We start from the raw sequence: 22,084 nt of genomic DNA, 5'->3' as shown, positions 1-22,084 counted from the left end.
TATCAGGTATCACCTTGTTCAGTCTCTTTGGTTTCCTATGCATCATCCCCTTTTCTTTCTTTCTGATTAATATTTTTGATAATATGGACAGAATATTTTGGAGTAGCCCATTCTTCCAGAGCCATTTTCTATTTTAGATCTTTGTCGATGCAAGCGTATCTGTTCATCTGAATTAAATCAGATTTTGAAAACTGCAAATTTTTTGAACCCATGTTAAATGCAAGCAAGAAAATATGCTATATTGAGCAAAGCAGCAATTTTTTCCTCAAAAATTTCCCCCTGAATCAAAATCCTGAACCTCTTGAATCAGAATCACAGGATAGGGAGGACAGTATTTTTTACAGTGTAGATTACCAACTGCTGGATCAGCATTAGAAGGAGGTGGATGGGAAACTTGAAAAGTAGTATTTTAAACAAGTTTCTCATGTTATGATCTTTAAAGTTTGAGAAACTTACCTATCAAGACTATGCAGAAGAATCAATCCCTTCTATTAAAAAGCTAATACTATATTCAAGATAATATGGTATAAAAATAATATATGAATGGCAAAGATAGTAAGTGCACTTGAGCCAGTAAGTCCAGCTCTTAAGGATGGGGTAGGCGTGTTGAGAGCCTGTCGGTTGGCTTCACAGAGCCCATGTTTATTGCCCGTAAGATATACTCAACACAGTCTGTTGAATTAATGAAAGAGTTGTGCTGAAAGATGAAGCCATAACAGTTTTTAACTAAAAAAAAGAACTTAGAGTACTATTGTCTTACTCTATTATCACACAGATAAGGAATCTGAGTTTCTGAGAAGTTATTTGTCTCAACTGTCCATGTCACAACACTTGATGGTATTGACTAAGACCAAGGTTTCCTAATTCCAGACTTAATACTTTCTCCACTATTTCATGAGAGAATTTAGACTGGCTAGAAGTAAGGGAAAGGCATTTTAAGAACAGGTATAAATGTGATTCAGTATGTATCAGATGTGTGCATTAACCATTGTAGCAGGAAGGGTATAGGATTTGGTTGACAGATTGATGACACACAAATCTGAAAAGGTAGGTTGAGATCAGATTGTAAGAAAGTTTGAATGCCACAGTAAAGGATATAAATAGTGAAGAGCTGCTGAAAAATTTGCAAATTATTAGGAAGATTAAACCATTTAATGTGGGAAAGAGGAGATGAAAGGCCAGAGCCTGGGAGACATGGGGGAAGTGCCAGCTTCATGACCCATGATGAGAAAACTCACACCCAGATAATAAATGGATGAGTAAACAAATTTAAAGAATGGGTCAATAAAACATGGAAACTAGTAGGTAGTTGAGTCTGGTCTATTTCAGTGGTTTTCTTCTTTTAGCTGACTGACATTTTAGTTACAATTTTTAAAAATGAGGGATTCATCTTTCTCACACCAGTGTAGGGCCCAACTTTTTCTTTTTTTCCAAAACTAATTAGCTAACCAACATACATTTAGAAAACTATAAAGGCACTCTATACAATACCAATTTATTCTACAAACCTTTAAAGGAAGCATCTACTCTATGTTGAAGAAGAGAAAGAAAGAGAGAGAGAGAAAAAGATAGGAGAGAGAGAGAGCGAGCAGGGAGATATATGTTCCCCAGCTCCTGTCAAGAGAAGTGAACAGAATTTCAGAAAATAGAGATATCAAATGTACACTTTCAGATAATTGTTGAAAGATCAGTATTATATTAAGAGGATGATGAAAATCTGAATAGTAAAATGTATTAAACCCACTAAATATATTATTGTTACATTGTCATTGTAGTTTCTTTAACTGAAAAATAAGAATTCACTTTTTTTTCTTAAGGATACACTATGACACTTATTGTAAAGCCATATAGAGTTTAGTGGTCAATGGTTTAGTGTAGTTTTACAGCTTGTTGCTTATAGTTTCAGAATATAAAATAAAACAGTTGAACTGAAAATTGTTGCTCTTACCCAACTTCAATCACCCCGTGCTTTCCATGCACTTTTGCTTTCTGTTGGCTAGCACACGGTTTCATTTAAGCCAAGTATTTGAAAGTGTCAAATAAAAGTATTGAGCAGCTGACTTTGTTTTTATTCAAGTGTGAGATGGTGCTCACAGATGTCAACTTGATTTCTTTTTTTAATGAAATAATTTTTATGAATTCCAAATATACAATAACATTGCCAGAAATACCTTTGAAAACTTAGTGTGCGGGAATCAGTGCAGAGTCCAACAACACTTCAAATAGACCAAATACCCATTTTCATAGTGTCCTGGTGAGGTCAGCATTACAGTATTAATGACTTTGACTTTATAAAAAAATTCACTCTTAATATTTTAATTTTATGCATTTCTCTATGTGTGGTTATTTTATACATTTTTCCATATTACTGTCACCTAAGACAGACTGTAAGCTAAAGACATCTTTATGTGTTGCTCAGCCATCTCCAAGAGCAGTAGACTAGACTCCACTTGATTATGGAGAGGTGATATGAGTTTGAGAGTTACACTATTTCAAAAATGTTTTAATTTGGGAAATTTCAACAGAAAGCAGCAAACATGGTTGAGAATTTGAGTAGAAATCACTTATTTACTGCTTATTTCCAGTTTATCACATAGCTCCAGAGTGGACTATTGTAGCTTACAAAATTCATGCATCTCTCCAACATTTTGAAGGTTTTTACAGTTTATAGGTTAAGACTGGTGCCTGAATTAAAAAGTTTGTGAAAAACGAAGTTGAAGGGTTCAGAGAGAAATTTAAGAGAATGCAATGTGAGTTAACAGCCTTAGGAATCTCTTCTCAGCTTTTTGGCTAAGATCAAGTAACTGCCTTAGGAAAGATCAAAGGTAGGAAGAATTATAAAAAGATAAGGAAAGTTTGTAGACTAACAAAGTTACATATTGATATGGAGTCTCAGCTGAAGGGGATTAGGACAAGCTGGTCAAGGTTTCCAAAGGTGATGTGAAGGAGACACAAGTCAAGTTGGCAAATTAGATGGTCATTAGAAGTAGAGCTTCTAATTAAAATTAAAGGAACTAGATTTGCATTTAGACAAATCTTTATCTATAAGTCTGAAGGTTTGAAGGAGGGAGTTTAGATTCTGGCTAGAAAAGAACTATGGTGAACTATGGTTAAGTAGCCTCATTCTTTAAACCCCTGCTGAAGTAATTGTATAACATGAGAAAACACTTCTTTAGGTAAAATTTTCATATAAAATTTTCTTTATCTATAAGAAGCTTATAGCTCAGAATGACTTTATACACACTAGAAAAGATAAGCAGTTCTTTTGGACCAATGGTATGTTCTGGAATAAAGTGAACAGAAAAGAAAAGAAAAGAAAATTTCAAAAGGTCATGAAGCTGAGTGTGATCTTTAGAGGAAAGATTTCATCTCTTAAACTCTACATAATAGTGGAGCCCTACATGAACAGATCTGCCAGCTGGGACCTGCCTGTTGTAGAACAAAGTAGGGGGTACCTCATTGTATCATAGCTGAAAGACAATGTTGCTTGTCTTTTTGAATTTTGACTCCATGCACTAAAAAGAGATAGCCTCAATAGGACTCTTTTTGGACTAAGATCCTTATAAGCACAATAACTTACAGTATGCCAGGAATCAGACTGACAACCTATGGGAGCAAGTTATTCAGATATAACTAGAGAAAGTTCAGTTGGTGAATTGAATTCATTATTTCCATTTAGAACATTGAACCCAATTTTTAGCTCAGGTATACTTCCTCCAACATTCTAGCTTGCTCTGGAAATCAGTAGAAGAAATGATGGTTGGTATTTCATGTATGATATGTCAAAAACTACATTTTGGAGGACTGCAGAAAAAAAGAAACAGAAGTATCCACTTACAGTGTTTACCAGCACTTCACCATCTTCAGGTCACTTGGGGCATTCACCCAAGCTAATACTGATGAACCCACAGACCTTTGTTACCCTTAATTTCCTTCATGCCTCTGATGACTGTCACCCTCTGGTCTCAGTGTAGACTCCTCAGCCACCTCTTTTTATTTTTTTCTCCGTTATGCTCTGTGCTTTTCTTCTTTGAGTTGTCTTCTCATTGCTTCCTACTGATGACCTCTGTCACAACTCAGCTAAGCAGTTCTCATTTGAGTCTCTCTCGCAATTACAACTTGACCTATAGAAAATCACTTGATCTGACTGTAGACAACTAAAGACTTGACTGCACTGAATGCCCAATATTTCTCTCCCACGCAACTGGGAATAGATGCTAGTTGGAAGCTAGGAGTTTGACTGGATCTGTCTACCTGAGTACCTATGTCCTCTCTATATGTCTCCCTGTGGTTGTTCATGGCATGGTGCCTGAGTGTGAACAAGGGAGAGTTCCAAGAGCACACATTTCAAAACTAGGTCATAAACCTTGGAAACACCAGAACATCAGTGCCATTGCGTTCTATTGGTCAAACAAGTCAATGAGAAAAGCCTAGATTCAAGAGCAGGAGAAAGGCTTTTGATGGGGGAGTGGATATCACAATACTGAAGAGTATGGACAGAAAAATGTAATCTGCTCCATGCTAACACAAAATTCCTTGCCTCTATAAGCCATTTTTACTTTTTTAGTTCCCATGTCAGAGGAAGCAGTGTTCTCACATACTTTCATAGTTGATACCTATTAACGTAAAGCTTAAGTCTTACACACCTCTTTAGAAATCTCAGTTTATCAAGTCTCCTCTCATGCATTCAGTCTTCTCTGTTGTTTTTCCGCAAATATCCTCGTTTCTCCCTTAAGAAATATAATTTATCTTTGGTTCTATATTCCACTCCAGATAATTGCCTTATAGTTCTCTCTCTATAAAGACATGATTTTTAAAAATTGGTTCTATTCAAGATTTCATCTTGCTGTCTTCCCATTCACTGCTCAATCTGCTGAATACTGCATATGATCTGCTTTTCCTGCCACTATACTGACACAATTCTTTTGACTTTAAAGACTTTCTGACTGCCTAACTCTAAATGTTTATTTCAAACTTTTGGCAATATTTAAAGGTGGTATTACTCCTTAGACTATTTGTGCCTATTTGTGGGTTTTTAGTGAATTCTCTACTGGCTTTTTATATGACATATTGGTAACGTGTTGATGGTGAAGTCTTAAAGAATTAAAATAAAGAATAACATTAGTATGTTAATTTCCTATGGCTTTGTATTACCACACATTTGGCTGACTTGAAATAATAAGAATTTATTCTCTCTCAGTTTTGGAGGCCAGACGTACCAAATCAGTATCTGTGAGACAAAGATCAAGGTGTCATCAGGCTGTGTTCCCTACATTCTCAGGGAGAATAGGTACCTTTTCCACTCCAGCTTCTGATGGCTACTGACATTGCTTGGTTTGTGGATGTCATAATCTTGTGACATCCTAGGCTCCAAACTTCAAAGATAGCATCTTCAAGTCTTCACATCTTTTCTCCTGTGGATGTCAAATCTCCCTCTGCCGTTCTCTCCTAAGAACACAAGTGGCAGCATTTAGGACACACAGACAATCCAGCACATAGCTGCCTAGTTCAAGATCCTCATTTTTTTTTTTTTAAGATTTATGTATTTATTTATACAAGCACTGGGTACAGTCAGAAGCGCGGGAGGGTGAGAGAATTCACCAGAGCCAGAGCAGGAAGCATAACAGGCAGATGGACGAAGTACACTGCTGAGGGGAGCAGTGGGTGGCAGGAGAGGTCTGCACGCCATGTGGGACCTTCGCCAGGTGGCCAGGGATAGAACCGGCACTGCAGAGGCTGCGGGCAGCCTCACAACCCAGCGCTCAACCGCTGTGCCACCGGGGAGGCCCCTCAAGATCCTCATTTTAATACTATCTAATCCATTTCCAAATGAGGTAGAATTTACAGGTTCCAGGAATTAGGACATGGTTATATTTTGTGGTTCTATTTATTAACCTTTCATAGATGGAGAAGAAAACTGATTTAGTAATTCAAAACCTAAGGTTTGTTAAAATAACAAAAGACTGGGCCTCCCTGGTGGCACAGGGGTTAAGTCTCAGCACTATCAAACTATCTCCAACCACTGCAGCATGAATTCGATCCCCGGCTAGGGAGCTAACCCACATGCCACAGCAGACCTCGCCTGTCTTGCCTGCTGCTCCCCTTAGCAGTGTATTTCAGTTGATCTGCCTGTTCTGCTCCCCACTCTATCTCTGGTGAATCCTCTCACCGCCCGCAACCTCTGACCTACACACTAGTTCTTGTATGCATAAATAAATAGAAACACATCTTTAAAAAAACCCAAAAGACTGGAAACTACATTCTAGAGGAAAAGTAGTGGCAACTCTAGGTTTAAGATGAATAGAAGGAAGCCACTGTCATGGAAATGGGCTGTAAGGGAGGAAATCAAGGGAAAACTAGCTATCAGTTGAGATGAGAAGGAAGAGGTACCTACCTTAGATGAGTATGTACCTTGAAATAACAGTTGATATAGTGAAGTCTTGTTAGTGTGGTGAACAAACAGTATAAATCAATCTGAAATATAATTTGTTTCAAATTAATAGTGGTAGTACAAACCATTTATCATCATTTCCAAGTACTACCCTGGAATAGATACTTTATCATTAATGCATAATTAATTAATTAAGGTTTATATAGGAAGACTACTAAAATTCCAGACAACAGTGCCTGATTATACACTTGCTCAAGAACTTTAATTAAATGGATTTAATTGAATTAATGATCTAATGAATATAATGATCTCAGAAGTACTTGGAGTCTGATCTGCCCTTTCTGGGGAAGAATTGTCTCAGGAGACTCATTTGCACACTAATCTATCAAGGTAAGCTCACTTGCTTATAGTACCAAATAATCATTCACATATACAGTTCTTGAAATCCAATGTGTATGCAGTTTCTTTCTCTTTAATTTCCTATGTAAAATGGTAAGAATTTTAAAAACAGTCTATTGCTTGTAACAGTAAATTCTTATTTTAAATTATGATGAATTTGCTTTGAAATGTGGAAAAAGATTTTAGAATTGATCATGATATACTTAAATTCAAAAAGAATAAAGGCAAAAATGTACCATAATTGCTCTTGATGCAGAGGCTATTGATTTCTTCCCCAATCATCTCATCAAACAGAAAGTTAAGGAAGAAAACTACAAGTTCAAAGGGACCAGATACTATCAGACAAGAGCTTTGAGGGAAAATTTCTGCCTCATTAAAAACATTTAAAGGAAGCAGCTTGTCTTCATGTAGGAATCATTATTCTCAGTTCGAGTTCATCCTCTGGAGTTTCCCCCTCTTCAGAAGGACACATTCTGTGTAATTTCTAAGAAGTGATTTTTTAATGGGAGGGATTTATGTTAAGTTGATTCAGGAGAGGTAGACAATTGTGGAGCCTTTTTAATGGACTACAATAGACTCAAGTAATTAAATAGATTTCTTTTCCCTTAGATGGTACCTTGGTTCTAAAAACACTCCGCTGAGCATGTAAAATCAATTTCCATTACTGACCTTGACCTTTGCAGTTTTATAAACATGTTTTTTCCCTGGGTTTGGAATGTGGTTCAAGGACAATAGAAGACTAGAAGATGAGACAGGTCATTGTAATAAAAACTGCTCCTTTCACAGTGAAATCTTTTAACACAAGCATTTATTCAACTGTGTATGTTATTTATGTATATACATATAGGTATATATATATACATTTACAATTATAATTATATATGTAATTATATCCATACCTGTTTCTCTATTTTATATTATGTATGTATATATGTATTTATATGAAAGCAGGATTTTTAATATTGCTCTACTATAAAAAACTGTACTTTGTTTTCACTGCGGAAGATATTTTTCCCCTTCCCATGCCAAGAAAGTAGCCAAACCATTGTGTTCCTTTGCCCCAAGGGCTTTGGGTTGCTGAATGAAAAGCAGATGTTGCAGAGGACAGCTTTGTTTCTTTTCTGAGGTTTATTTTGGAAATCTAGATTCACTGTGGAGATTATGCCACATCCCTCAGGGTAAAAGAGAAGAAAGATAGGGCTTTTGGGCAGGTTTTGTGGGGATGGAGATAAAACGGGATATAGGTAAGCAATTCTGTGAGGCAAGCAGGAGGAAAGGAGTTTGGATGGATTCAAAAAAAGGTATCCCAGGTCTTGCTTGTTAATTCCCAGTTGGGTGGATGCTTGGGAGGAAAGATTTTAGGAGCCATGGACTTGGGAATTCAGATAATGGGACTCTTGTTTAAGCTTATCAATTCAGGGACAAAATCATGTGGCTTAGGCAGTGAAAATATCAGTGGGAACTGGTGGGGACCAGAGGATGGCATAGCCTGCCTTTGAATATTTTGGGCTATAGAAGACATTCCCCCATTTCGACCCCAACCTTTGGAACTGAGGGTGGAAATTGCAATGGGAGTGGAGGGTGGCAGTCTAGAAATGACTAAAATGGAAAATCCTATTAACTGATTGCTGGTCTAAGCAATTTAATTCAATTAACTTAAATTTAAAAAAATGTGATGTTCTTACACTCAGAATTACGGTGAAAATTGTACTGCCTTTTTTTCTCTTTCCCCTACTTCATGTGTAAAATGGTGATTATTAAATCTACTTTGTAGAGTTGTTTTAACATTAAATTAGTTGACATGTATAAAGTAACTATATCACTTTATATGATAGTCATTTTACAAAGTGACTATATTGATGTCATTTTTGGAGTTTGGAGTGAGGGGTCCTTGGGGTAACTCTGGGAAAGGTTTCACCAGCGTGCCCCTTTCAGTAGCACAGTGTGTTTCCCAGGCGAGTTTCTCTATGAGGCATATGTTAGTTATGTTTAAAGAACAGGTTTATTAGGGAAAGGGACAGAAGAATAAAAGACACTTGCATAGACACAAGTGGGCAGAAAGAGCTGCCCTGAAAGGGACAGGTTTGCTGAGAGAGGCCTGCATGGTTGCAGGAGGGCGGCCTTGAGGAGAGCTGCCTCTGTTGAGGGGTGTCAGTGAAGAGAAGCCCAGCCAGGTACACATCACGGGCAAAAAGGAAGGATGCTGCCCTGCGGAGGGAGAGAGTTGGTGAAAGGAAGCACCTGCATAGTCACAGGTGGGTAGAAAGATTGCTGCCTCGTTTTGGGGCAGCGTTAGGTTTTATCGTTTTCAGGGAGGGGCTCATCTTTGTGGGTGGATGGTCTGTGCTCCTGACACTCCCTATAGCAGTCTGATAGTTTTTGGGTGTTGCCCCTCGTGATCTGGGTGTTGATGCCTAGGGTATTGGTTCCTATAACTGGGCTAATGGCTTACACTAATCCCCTCTACCCCTACCTCCTGATCTGGGTGTTGATGCCTAGGGGTCTTGGTTTCTATAACTGGGTTAACAGATTACACTAATTCCCTCTACCCCTACCTCCTTGTGTGAGTTAGGTTCTGACCTTGTATCTCCTTTCCAGTTTTTCTATTCTTATCCTCCATCAATATTACCTAATAGATGTTCAATAAATTGTCATCAAGAGATATTTATATATGTACATATGTAATAGGAACAGTGAAATACAATCTATGTGCTAGTGAATGACACTCATAACCAACTCTATGGTAAAAGATAAAGCCTCTTGGCCAGGGGCTGATAGAAAATAGGAAAGGAGCAGGGCCATTGCCAGTTAAAAAGTTGCTGGGATTTTGGCAGTTAAGATGCTGATGAAGAGGGGTGTCTCTGGAGAAGCCACCAGCTTGCCATGTATGGCTTTGAACCTTAGTCTGCTCAGTGGACACTATCTGGGGAAGGGCAGACATCTGACCATATGCTAGCTTTTATATTCTCTCTCTTCCCTCCCTTTTCTCATTCCCTATATTAATATATCCTGTTATTGTTATTTCCCCCCATATGTCTGCTTTTAGGTTGTGTCCTATATTCTTAAGCATGAGAATGAGGACCAAACAAGTCAACATGGTTCCCCTGGGTTTGCTCTATTTCACTTACAGTTGAAAGAATGGAATCAGATGCCAGGCTTTCAAGAAGCACAAGGCATATTTCTTGTTCTTAAGGATTTTGTTATAATCAGAGATGCAATTAAATTCATAGAATTATCTGGAAATATTAGGTTTATCAGTAAGTTATACAGGCAGGTGAAACATGGGAGGAGTTATATGGAAATGAATGGAGAATTTGGAGCCAGGAATCATGTTATAGAACAGAAAACCTACAGGGAGTTTAGAAGAGAAAATGGTAATGCTAGGAGTGAAAGGAATTTGTGTATACTATCATTGAAAAATTTTCTTCAAGACACAAATAGTCATTCATACTATATTTGGACAGCAGGTATGGATTTTTTCCCTGTGCATTTCCCCCCTCAATTAAAAAAACAACATAAGTATAGGTGCAAAAAATTAAAAAAAATAGGAAGTCCATTGGCAAGACAGTGACTGAGTGAATATGCAGTGTTTGCCTCCTTCACATATTTACAACAAAAAAGCAACAAAGTACAGTAAACAACTCCTGAGATGTTGCATCAGGCAACACCATACTGATAAGAATCAGGAGTCATGGAGCAGGGTACATAATGCAGGATGCTGCTGAAGAGCAAGATCCTGGCCCTTTTATTGACACACATAATTGGTTGTAAGGGGGAGGAGCAAAAGGAGATTAAGGGGAAGGAGATTAAAGAAAGGGGAAGGATGTAGAAGATTAAAGATTGTGAATCTGCCCTCCAGGCACTTCTTATCTACTTGATGACACACCCTAATCCCCAGCCATGGTTCTAATCTTATCAACAAGGCGTTTCACTGATCAGCTTCTGGGGTCCCTTGTCATACATTGGTCCTGGGGGGGGGGGGCGTTGTTCCCGGTCTTACCTCTGATATATGTGTAAATCGGGAGTACGTGTTATGCATTGGTCCTCAGCCCCCTGGGCGTTCCAGACATACCCCGTGGGGTACATGTTATGCAGCCCCCTGGGTGTTCTGGACATACCTTGTGATGCATAACCTTCCCAGTGTGATCCAGCCTTGTGCTCTTGTTTGATTTGAAGGGCTGAAGGTTTGGGCTCCTGTTCCTAATTGGCCAGGCCATTTTGACCTTGTTTAGGTGACAAAATGGTGGCTGAATAGGTTGCCTAGGAGTAGCAGACCCACACTGAGAGATAAGTGGATCACTATCACATACATCAGGAGCAATGATATAACAGAAAGGGGTAGTGAAAACTATAATTAAACTGTGTTTGAAGTGATCCTGAGGCAGTACAACCCATGATAGGAAAGGGCAGCTGCTGAACAGGGTGCCACTGTTGTTAACTCAAGGGTACATGCCCATATCAGGAACTTTAAAAACCAGGCACTATACAGTGAAGGTGTGGGGGACAAGAGCTGGTGTACAGAACAGTGGGTGCATCACTAGAGGACTGTTGTAGGAGTACAGAGCAGTGATTACTGTTTTGTTCCTGAGACTTTCAAGCTAAGACATTTGGAGTCTCCAACTGTCAGGAAAAGTCACATTGGTTTATTTTTCTCCTCATAGGAAATGCTATTATTTGCAACCTGAAGTATAGACTATCTGCATTAACCCTGCAGAAAGGCCAAAACCTAGACAACTGAATGCTCTCACTAACCGAGCATAAGCACCTGGATTTTTTTTTTTTTTTTTTTATATATATATATATTTTTTTTTTTCTAGAGGCATGTCTTATTTATTTATTTATTATTTGTTTGTTTGTTTGGTTTATACATGCACTGGGTACAGTCAGAAGCGTGGGAGGGTGAGAGAATTCACCAGAGCCAGAGCGGGGAGCAGAGCAGGCAGAAGGACCGAAGTACACTGCTGAGGGGAGCAGTGGGCGGCAGGAGAGGTCTGCCGCCATGTGGGACCCTCCTCCGGTGGCCGGGGAGCAGCCGGGGATCGAACCGGCTGCAGAGGCTGCAGGCAGCTTCGCAACCCAGCGCTCAACCGCTGCGCCACCGGGGAGGCCCTGGATCTTTTTTTTTTAATAGATTTTATTTATTTTTGTGTAGAACTGGGGTGCAGGCCAGAGGTGTGGAGGGCAAGAGTGGGGAGCAGAGCAGGTGAATCTACTGAAATACACTGCTAAGGAAGGGGAACAGCAGGCCAAACAGGAGAGGTCTGTTGCATCTTATGTGGGTTTGCTCCCTGGTATTCATTGAACTCAAGCTGCAGTGGTGATAGTGCTGAGACTTAACCCCTAGGCCACTAGGGAGGCTCCAGCACCTGGATCTTAATAAAAGGAAAAATTACTCCATGATGTGGTTCTATACTCCAAAAGTAAAGAGAACATTCCCACAAGGAAAGAGGAAATTTTGCCATTTACAGTAAAATAGGAGTTTGAGGGAATTATGTGTAGTGAAAACACAAAGCAAATGAAAAATACAAATGGGCCTCCCTGGTGGCACAGGGGGTAAAGTCTCAGCGCTATCAAGCTATCACCAGCCACTTTGGCACGAGTTTGATCCCCAGCCAGAGATCTAACCCACATGGTGCAGCAGACCTCTCCTGACTTGCCTGTTGCTCCTCTCAGCAGAGTATTTCAATGGATCCACCTATTCTGCTCCCCACTCTGTCTCTGGTGAATCCTCTCTCTCACACACCCCCACCTCTGGCCTACACCCCAGTTCTTGTATGCATAAATAAATAAAATAAATATTACAAATATTACAAAGACAAATATTGGCTATTACATTGTAGACAATTCAACAGGGCAAATATTTATAAAATCTAGTGGGCATTCATGAAGTGAGGCTTTGAAGTCACTAGGGAGAAGGAAGAAATGTTCAAAGGCGTATGAAGGATGGTAATGGGAAAAAATATCACAATCCTAAGACAATCAACCAGCTAATCAGTCAATAAGAGTTTACTGTATGAAAATAACTTTAAAGAATAAATACCCTAATGGGATGTTGCAAAAAACACAACAACATCCTTAATCTCTTTCATACATTCTATCTTTAGTCACAAGCAACCATGTCTAAATCCTTCAAGTTTTTTATCTTCTTTCTTTCAATATATGTTTCTAACTAATATACTAATATTGTCAGTCTTAGGTTTTGGGTTTCAGTTATTATCTGGAAAATTAATACATCCCACTTTGGAAGATGGTCATTTTTCTGTAGTCTTTGTGCCTACATCCCACTCTATCACATGCATTATATTTTGCTCCCCATTTTGATAGTTATTTTACAAATCGGGTCAGGGCAAATTCATTGTGTTACTGTGTGATGTAAATGTAATTCACAATGATTTATTCAGGTATTATTATTGTTCCCATTCACATATTTAAGTCCCTTAAATTTTTTCAGTTAGTTTTCTGTGTATTCCTAATTGGAGCTTCCTGCCAATTGTTTAAATCTCTTTTTGGTGTGCTCAGAAACATCTCTGAAACACTCCCTCTTGAAGCACACTAACCTGCCCTAATCTCAGGGTCTTCATATAGCTGTTATGATCATGGATGCTCTTGACTAAGGTTGTACGATTTCCTCCCCTTTTCTCCTCAAAAGGGTTCCTGTCTGATTTTTTTCCTCCTCTTTTCCATTTCTTCATCTTTTTTTTCTCTTTCTGAGAGATTTCTCTGGAAATCACTTTTGTTGAGTTTTTCATTTATGCCAATTTATTTTTTTATTTTATAATATATTTTTATTTATTGCATTTATTTTTGTAATAAGCTATCCATGTGCAATAGAAACAATATATCTTCTTACCTTCACAAAGATACAAAGATAATATGTTTTCTTCTCTCTGGTATCTCTGGTTCATCTATGTTTAAACAGTTGCTCAATTTTCTATTTTTTGGTATTAAAAGAGTCAGGCATCTGATTATGCTTTATGTTTGCACATATTTCAGAGTATGGCATACTTAGAGTGTGAGCATAGAGCTTGTTAACTTTGCTGTAGGGAGATGTCAAGATGAGTGCTATCGGGCCTCCCCCGTGGCGCAGCGGTTGAGCGCTGGGTTGCGAAGCTGCCTGCGGCCTCTGCGGCGCCAGTTCGATCCCCGGCTGCTCCCCGGCCATCGGAGGAGGGTCCCACATGGCGCGCAGACCTCTCCTGCCGCCCGCTGCTCCCCTCAGCAGTGTACTTCGGTCCTTCTGCCTGCTCTGCTCCCCGCTCTGGCTCTGGTGAATTCTCTCACCCTCCCGCGCTTCTGTCTGTACCCAGTGCATGTATAAACAAAACAAACAAACCAGCAAACAAATAAATAAAGCATGCCTCTAAAAAAAAAAAAAAAAAAAAAAAAAAAAAGATGAGTGCTATCTAGTGTAACTTTATGTGTGATTGACATGTCTACATGGACACTATCCAGTTCTATAACCATTAGTCAATTTGTCTGTTGATCACTTGATGTGTGGCTAATGGAACTGTTGCTTTAATTTTCCTTATTTTAGTTTACTTACTTAATCTAAGTTTTACTGTGAATAAAAGTAGCTAATGTCTACTATATTGGACAGTGAAGGTCTAAGCTTTCCCTTTGAATATTTCTTGAGTGAATTGGGATGGATTCATTAGAGAATGAACTTTGAAATCCTTTCTGGAAGATTTAGGCCTGATTGGTAGCATTCTGAGAAATAGGCAGAATGGGAGGAACAGGAGGGATGGTATGAGTCTTCATTTTCTTTATATTGACATGTATTTAATTCCAATTTTCTGTTCAGTATTGCTGCTCCTCAACTTTCCCAGGGCCCTGTATTTAGTTTTTTCCCAAAAAATATGGTGAGGGTAAATCAGGGATTTGGAACTAGCTGTTTGTTTTTTGTTCTTCCTTCATTCCATCTTCCAGAGCCGGCTTGTGTTACCAGTTCACAAGATCTGTGAAAGCTTCTCAGTTTTTCTACTACCATCTTAGGAACTGGCACTCTAGAACATGTTATATCAGATATACCATTAGTTAATCTTTCCAACTTTCAAATTTTGTTGCTTTCATCTCTTTCCTCATTCTTTGTTCTTATAATTTTATTTCCTGAAAAAAATCCTTTATCATATTTTAGTGTAGTTTCAGAAACATCTAAAAAACAAACCATTTTTACTCCTCAGTTAAATTAGCTCTTATCTTAGTCCATTCAGGACTTAGGCAAATTGGCCTAACCAACCAATATTTATTTCTTACTCTTCTGGGGACTTAGAAGTCCAAGGTCAAGACACAGCAGATTCAGTCTTTTGTGAGGGGGCTGAGGGTTTTACCTCGTGACCTAAGTACCTCTCAAAGGTTCATCCTTCTAATACCATTATATCAGCCATTACAATTTCAACATATGAACATAAGCATTTAATCCATAACATGGGTTTATATTTATGATTTTTCTCTAGTGTTTTTTAAAGTTGATCTTTAAAAAGATTACTTATAATTTTATTCAACTGTTATAATTCAGAATTCATACCTCCAGGAGTAATTACAAATCTATATATAACATTTTTCCCTCATTTTTTTTAAAACAACTCCATCAGCCAAACTTTTATAAGCATTTTAAACTTCTACTGATTGTGACGGAATTAGAATAATTGAATAGGCCTCCCCTAACAGGAGCAATTTTGTGTAGGCTAAAATATCAAGTGAATTTTTAATCTCTAAGAAAAAAATTGGGGAAAAATATACCTTTTGTTCAGATATAAACAATTAGCTTTTCAAAATAGTTGAGTAAGCTACAACGGAGAGACTTTGTCAAGACTCAGATGTTTTTATGGAATAATTTTCAGGGGAAATATTTATGTTCATATTCATATGGCATTTAAGAAAATCTGTAGAAAACCTAAAGCATGGATTAATTTAACTACATAATTAGTGCTATTCTGTTTTCCCTCCTTTTCTCCCATGAAGGGGATCATCAATAGTGATGAAGGTTAGATTTTTCTGGAGGTGCAGATTCAGATCACTATGATTTATAGAAAATAATGCATTGTTTATTTTTCATTGGTTTATGGACTTGATCATAACAAGTAAATATCTAAGTAATATATAATGAGAACAACAGAGACCTAGATAGAATAAGCCATTTAACTTAGGAAGTAATACAATTCAAACTTATGTTTCAGTTTGGAGTTTTCATAAAGCTGAGTGATTTATTTCTGCTCCTCATTTCCTAACTGTAAGCTGACTTTATATTTTTGCAAAATAAAGATGGTTACCCATCTCTTATCTGCCATGAATGACCCCAATCTAGGTCTATGCTTAGACTTTGTAAGTGCTCCAATCTTCTGTGTGAATGTTACCTTGGGAATAAGCCACTAGGACTCACTGCTTTTCCTAGCATGTCCTCTGGGTGCTAGAATGAGTTTCTTCTCAGTAGGTTGGTCTTCTGTTTTTATTAAATCTACAGTTTCACATCTGTGTAAATCTTAGTAGTTGGCAAATCCAGTATGTGTTTGTTTTTTTGTTAAGTGGTTGAAGCTGTTGCTCCATCTACATTGTTTTTCCTTTCCTCTGAACTCCTGCCCCACCTAGAATTTGCACCACACAGTCTAGTATCTTATTCTACAGTGTTGTTTTGTTGCTGCTTGCCTCAGACTTTCTTAATTCCCCCAGTTTCCCACTCATCTCTCTATCTGCATTGGTTCAGAAGGCAAAAGTCGTGTGTGGTATATCTTTGTAAACCCCACAAGTGGGCACACAGAGAGACACTCAGATAGGACTTCCTCATCTTGAGAAACAGGATCCTGACATGTGTTACTGTTTATCTTGTGCATCCTCTGTTTCAAGTGCCATGTAGGCATTTTCATGTTATTTCTCATCTCTACAAAGATCTGCTATTTTTTTTTTTTTAACCTCATTTCTCAATTTAATCTGACACTCAGAGGAGGCATGTCACTTACATATAACTACTGAGCATCAGTCAGGATTTGAAACCAGGTGAATCAAGGATTTGATGCCCTGTTCTTTTTATTACCGTATACCAACTTGCCTCATTCACAGGGCTCATATTGAGTCCAAATAACAGATAATAGTAGCATTATTTAATTTTCATCTGTATTTGTGTCTTAGACTACTAACCTAGATGGAATTCAGTGATGTTCAATGTTAACTCTGCTCTTTTGAGAATCAGATGACCAACTTTTTTTTTTAAGATTTTATTTATTCATATGAGAGCTGGGGTACAGGTCAGAGGTGTGGGAGGGTGAGAGGATTCACCAGAGACAGAGTGGAGAGCAGAACAGGCAGACTGACTGAAATACACTGCTGAGGGGAGCAGTGGGCGAGACAGGAGAGGTCTGCCACGCCATGTGGGCATCTCCCTGGCCAGTCAGGAATGGAACCCGCGCTGCAGAGGCTGCAGACAGCTTCACATTGTGGTGCTCAACCTGTTGCGCCACCAGGGAGGCCCTGACCAACTTTTGCCCTGAGCAAAAACACCTGTCTCTACAAGGTCACTGGAGCCTGATTTGAACTTGGGAGTGTCAAGATATCATTAACTAACAGCTTGGTTCTGAAATGCAGAAACTCCCCTTAGTGAGTCTAACAATGGCATGACTGTTGTTGTGAGGTAGGCCCTGTAACTTGTTCCTTCCTTCCTTTCCTTCTCTTCATTTCATCACTCCCACATTTTTGAAACAATACTTCCTCTATGATATAATAATGGTCAAGTATTCTGAGTTTGCAGGTGACAAGTGAGTGCCAGGAATATTTTATTTGTCTTGGAAAGATGTAAATTCCTGGGTCTATGCAGACTCTAGTGGCTTTCAGAGACAGAATACGCTGCGTTCCTTAAGAAAGGCCACCAACAGGAATGATTTTTGGTGATGCAATGCTGATATTTTAGTACCATTCTGGAGAAGTGAAGAGGAGGGATTTCTTTGGAGCCAGATGAACTCATAATTAGTTTTCAGCCAGGCTGCTTAAGCAATTATGATGCAACCAAATCACATTACTCTTTTCTTCTGCTCTGGATAAAAGCCTCAACCTTACTCTTTCTGCCCCATAGGGCACTTGACTGGTCATTATTCCTAACACCACAGATGCTGTTTTTCACTTTTGTTTCCAGGCTACAACTGTCACTGTGTAAAATAAGAAGTGTGGGGGAAACAATGTATATCTCTCAGTCTCACTACTTCAGAGGCACCTAGCAACCCTGTCTCCAGGCAAGCAGCACGCATCTCCCTGGTACTTTATTGCCCACTCACAGCAGAGGCGGCATGCTCTCTGCAAATAACCTGCATCTTTGCTGGTGCCAGCTTGGCAGTGGGGTGGCAGTGTCATTTGGTGTCCTCAGAGATGCTTGGTTCTTGTTCTGGGAAGACTAGGGCAAAGCAATGACTATTTTCCCAAAGCTGTTTATAGAATCAGGAATTAGGTCACCAATTCCATACTTGAGGTTACATAGTCTACAATCAAATGCAATGGTTTACAATCTTCGTTTTTTCTAGTTTTTGATACATTTTTGTTGTGAGCCTCCTAAAATGTTAATGATATTCTTTTCTAAAAGATGAAAAGTTTGTATTCCAGGTTTATCTAAGGAATTGCAACTCTCCTGGTCATTTTGTCTATCTACCAACCTGCCCAATAATGCTATGCACATTAGCCATTTCTTCCATATCCACTCTCTGCCTTCAAAATGTCCATTATAGAGAGCACTGCACTGGCTTACCAGCCAATCACATGAACTTTCCATTTCAGGCTCGTGTACCACAGGAAGTTATGTATGGATGTTAAGACTTGTAATATGCTTTTTGTGCCTTAGAGAATTGATAAAGAGTCTTCATTTTTTTTTTTTTACTAAGTGTAATTGATCTGCTTTTTAACCCTCCCCCAGAGAAAGCATCTTAGAGAATGAAAGTCGCATCCCTTTTGGAGGAGAACCAAACTTTTCCTCTGTGGTGATTGATCATAGAATGGAAGAACTGTGCAGCTGTGGGAATGAACAAGTTCCTCCAAACTGAAAAAGTAATTTGAATCCAAATAATGAAGTGGCCATGTCCATTAACCACACTTGAAGTTTATTAAAGACAGCTTATGTACAGAGGTCCTCAATGCCAAAGCTGATGGACTGAATTTCAGGTTGAGACAGGATCTACCTTCTTCTTCTTCCCCATTAACAGAGGTCTTTTTATACCATGCTTATTATATGTGATCTTTCTTGTGTGAAACTAGTGATTCTGGGGGACATGTAACATGCATCTTTGTTCTACTAAGATTAATAGAATTGTGCATAGATCACAAGTATAGACTAATACAAATGAAGGAAATAATGGGGAAATTGGCTGTCTTCCTAGGGTAAGGCAATTACTGGTCACAAGCCTAAGATGGCATCTATAAAAAATGGAGTCTCTTTGGTTTTTCCTACAAAGGACTTAATCTCCCAGTAATATAAAGCTTGATTTGGGAAGATGTGAGTGCTATTGGGTAGAGGGTGATTTCAAGATATTAGGAAGGGAATAGGTTTTAACCTCCAAGAGTTATTCATTCACTCTCCAAACAATTGTTGAATTCCTACCATGTGTTAGGCCCTATGATAGGAGCAAGGGAGACAAATATGAATAAAAAATCTTATTGACAAACTCATAGCCTGGGGGATATTTTAGTCAGAACAATTAGAAACAATATCAGATTTGTTGTAATGTAAGTACTTGCAAAGTGCTTTGGGAGCTTAGGCAGGGATGGGAGGGCTCTCTAGAGAGATGGGTGGGGGAATGAAATCTGTGTTATTTAATATTTAATAACAACAATGTTTAACAATCAATTCACAACATTCCTGAAAATCTAACTTTTAACTTAGATTGGTTCCAGCACACTGTGAGATGAAAAGCAACATTAGGAAGTGTAGCTATGTCTTGTAGCCACAATAAGCTGGACTTTCTCCATGAGGCATAATGATCTGAAATATTAATTAATGCTTTTATTTTTTTTCTGGTGTTATATATTTTTACTTTCTCTTGCCAGAGAAGGTACCTAACTTTGGTTTTCCCTTGTCTCAGAAACTTTTTGTATTGCTGAGCAGAAACCAAATATTTCTGATGAGCTAAGTAAGCTTGGCATTACCTTCTTTCATAGGACCACATGAATATATAGTCAAGGTGAAGATCAGCGGTGAGCATGGTAAACTGAGGGCTCATCTTTCAATATTCAGTGGGAGAACTCTGTATATCCCCAAAGATCCTTGGTGGAAAGCAACACTGCTGGTGAGATTATGGAAGAACAGGAGCTCTCCTTCATTACTAATATAAATGCAAAATGGTACAGCTATTTTGGAGGACAGTTTGTTGGTCTCTTGTAAAACTAAACATACTCTTACTATCTAACCAGTAATCACATTCCTTAGTATTGACATAGATGAATTGAAAGTTTTTGTCCATGCATCCCTCCTGTACATTAGTTTATAGTAGCTTAATTCATAATTATCAAAACTTTGAAGGAAGCATGATATTCCTTCATAAGTGAATGAGTATATGAACTGAGGTACATGTAGACAATGGAATATTATTAATCTCAAGAAGAGATGAACTGTCAAGCCACAAAAAACATGGAGGAACCTTAAATGCATATTACTAAGTGAATGAAATCAGTTTGAATAGTTACATACTGTATAGTTCCAACTCCATGATATTCTTGAAAAGGCAAAAATAGAGACAATGAAAATATCAGTAAGAGTTGGAGTACAGGGGAGGAATGAATAGGCAGACCACAGATGATTTATAGGATAGTGAAAATTATGATTGTGATAATAAATGATATATGTCATTAAACATTTGTCCATTATAGAATATAGTACATCAAGAGTGAGCTCTAAATTAAATTGTGGACTTTGAGTTATAACAGTTGTAACAATGTACCACTCTGTTGTGGCATGTTAATAGTAGGGGAAACTGTGCCTCTCTAGAGAAACAGGCTATATCGGGAATTTTTGTACTTTCCTCTTAATTTTGCTGTGAACCTAAAATTGCTCTTAAAAAAAAATCCTATTAAAGGGAAAAAAATAGAGTCTGAGAGCTAGCATGAAGATTCTTGTCCCAATATCTAAATGACAGTTTTGGAAACCAGAGCATTCCTAACATGCACTAAGATGATTTCTTACCAGTAGGCTACATTTGTATAAAGATCAATGAGTGTGTCAATGAAGAGAAATGAAGGAGGAAATTTAGTGTGGTGGGAGGAAATTTAGATACCCAGAATTATAATGAGGTATGTGTTGAAGAATAGATTATGAAAATTTCAGCCAATTTAGGCTAGTTTACTGTTCAAGAATGTCAGGTAATTTTGGACTTTATCAGAACCCTTTTGGGGTTAGAAGGGGAGGTGTCAGCTCATGTTTATAATCATCACCTTTCTGCTGGACATATTGTTGCAAAAGCGTATTTCAGACCATATTATTCTAAGCAAGTGGTCATACAGCCTGTGTATACCTTGAATGTTTTCAGTCAAAGTCATTGATGCAAAGATTAGTACTTTTATGAAATACTCTCTCCAAGATGAAGATAGGTGTGTGTTAGAGGGAGGGTCAGGTCTTTTCAGTCAAATCGGTGGACAGGATCATCTACTAAAGGGAGGGACGTGGAATCAATGGAGTCTTCGATCTAAAAACTCTCCTCCTGACATGAACTGGCAGGGATATGTATTATTTATACTATGGGGGCACAGAGGAAAATGCCTGTACAACTCTGGGTTCTTCTCAGGCTGGAGAAACAAACAAATAACAGAGAGATTAGCAGGAGAAAAAGACCGAATTTAACTATATACATATGAAGACTTTACATGGCTATATATTCTAAGGTAAATAAGCCAGGCTGAATGTTTATATCCTGAACTAAGGAAAGGCATGGGGCCTGAGACATCAAGGAGAGAAGAGGGAATGTCACATGATAGGGAGGAGATGGCTTCCTAGACAAAATTGGTCTTTGCCCTGCCTTCAAATAGGTTGCTCTGATAAAAAGTTATTTCTGGAGATGACCCAAAATCTAGGTAATCTTTAATGGTAACAGGTTTTTCTGAGGCCCATAGGGCCTCTATTGATCTCATGTCTACACGTCAAGGTGATATGTTTTGGAAAAAGGATGCTTAAGATATCTTGGGAAAAGCCTAGCTGAACATTTTGGGAGAGGTCTGTCTCACAATACATTTTTCCTCCCAAGATGGAAGTGCCCAACTTCTAAAAGTCATATAACCTAAACTCTACTAATTTCACCAATCAAAACTTCTTGCTAACATGCTAAATAATAAGACTTC

The sequence above is a fragment of the Talpa occidentalis genome, unplaced genomic scaffold (assembly GCF_014898055.3).
Source record: "Talpa occidentalis isolate TD23 unplaced genomic scaffold, MPIMG_talOcc4v2.1 talOcc4.4, whole genome shotgun sequence".
Classification (NCBI taxonomy): domain Eukaryota; kingdom Metazoa; phylum Chordata; class Mammalia; order Eulipotyphla; family Talpidae; genus Talpa; species Talpa occidentalis.
Note: the sequence above shows the minus strand (reverse complement) of the source record.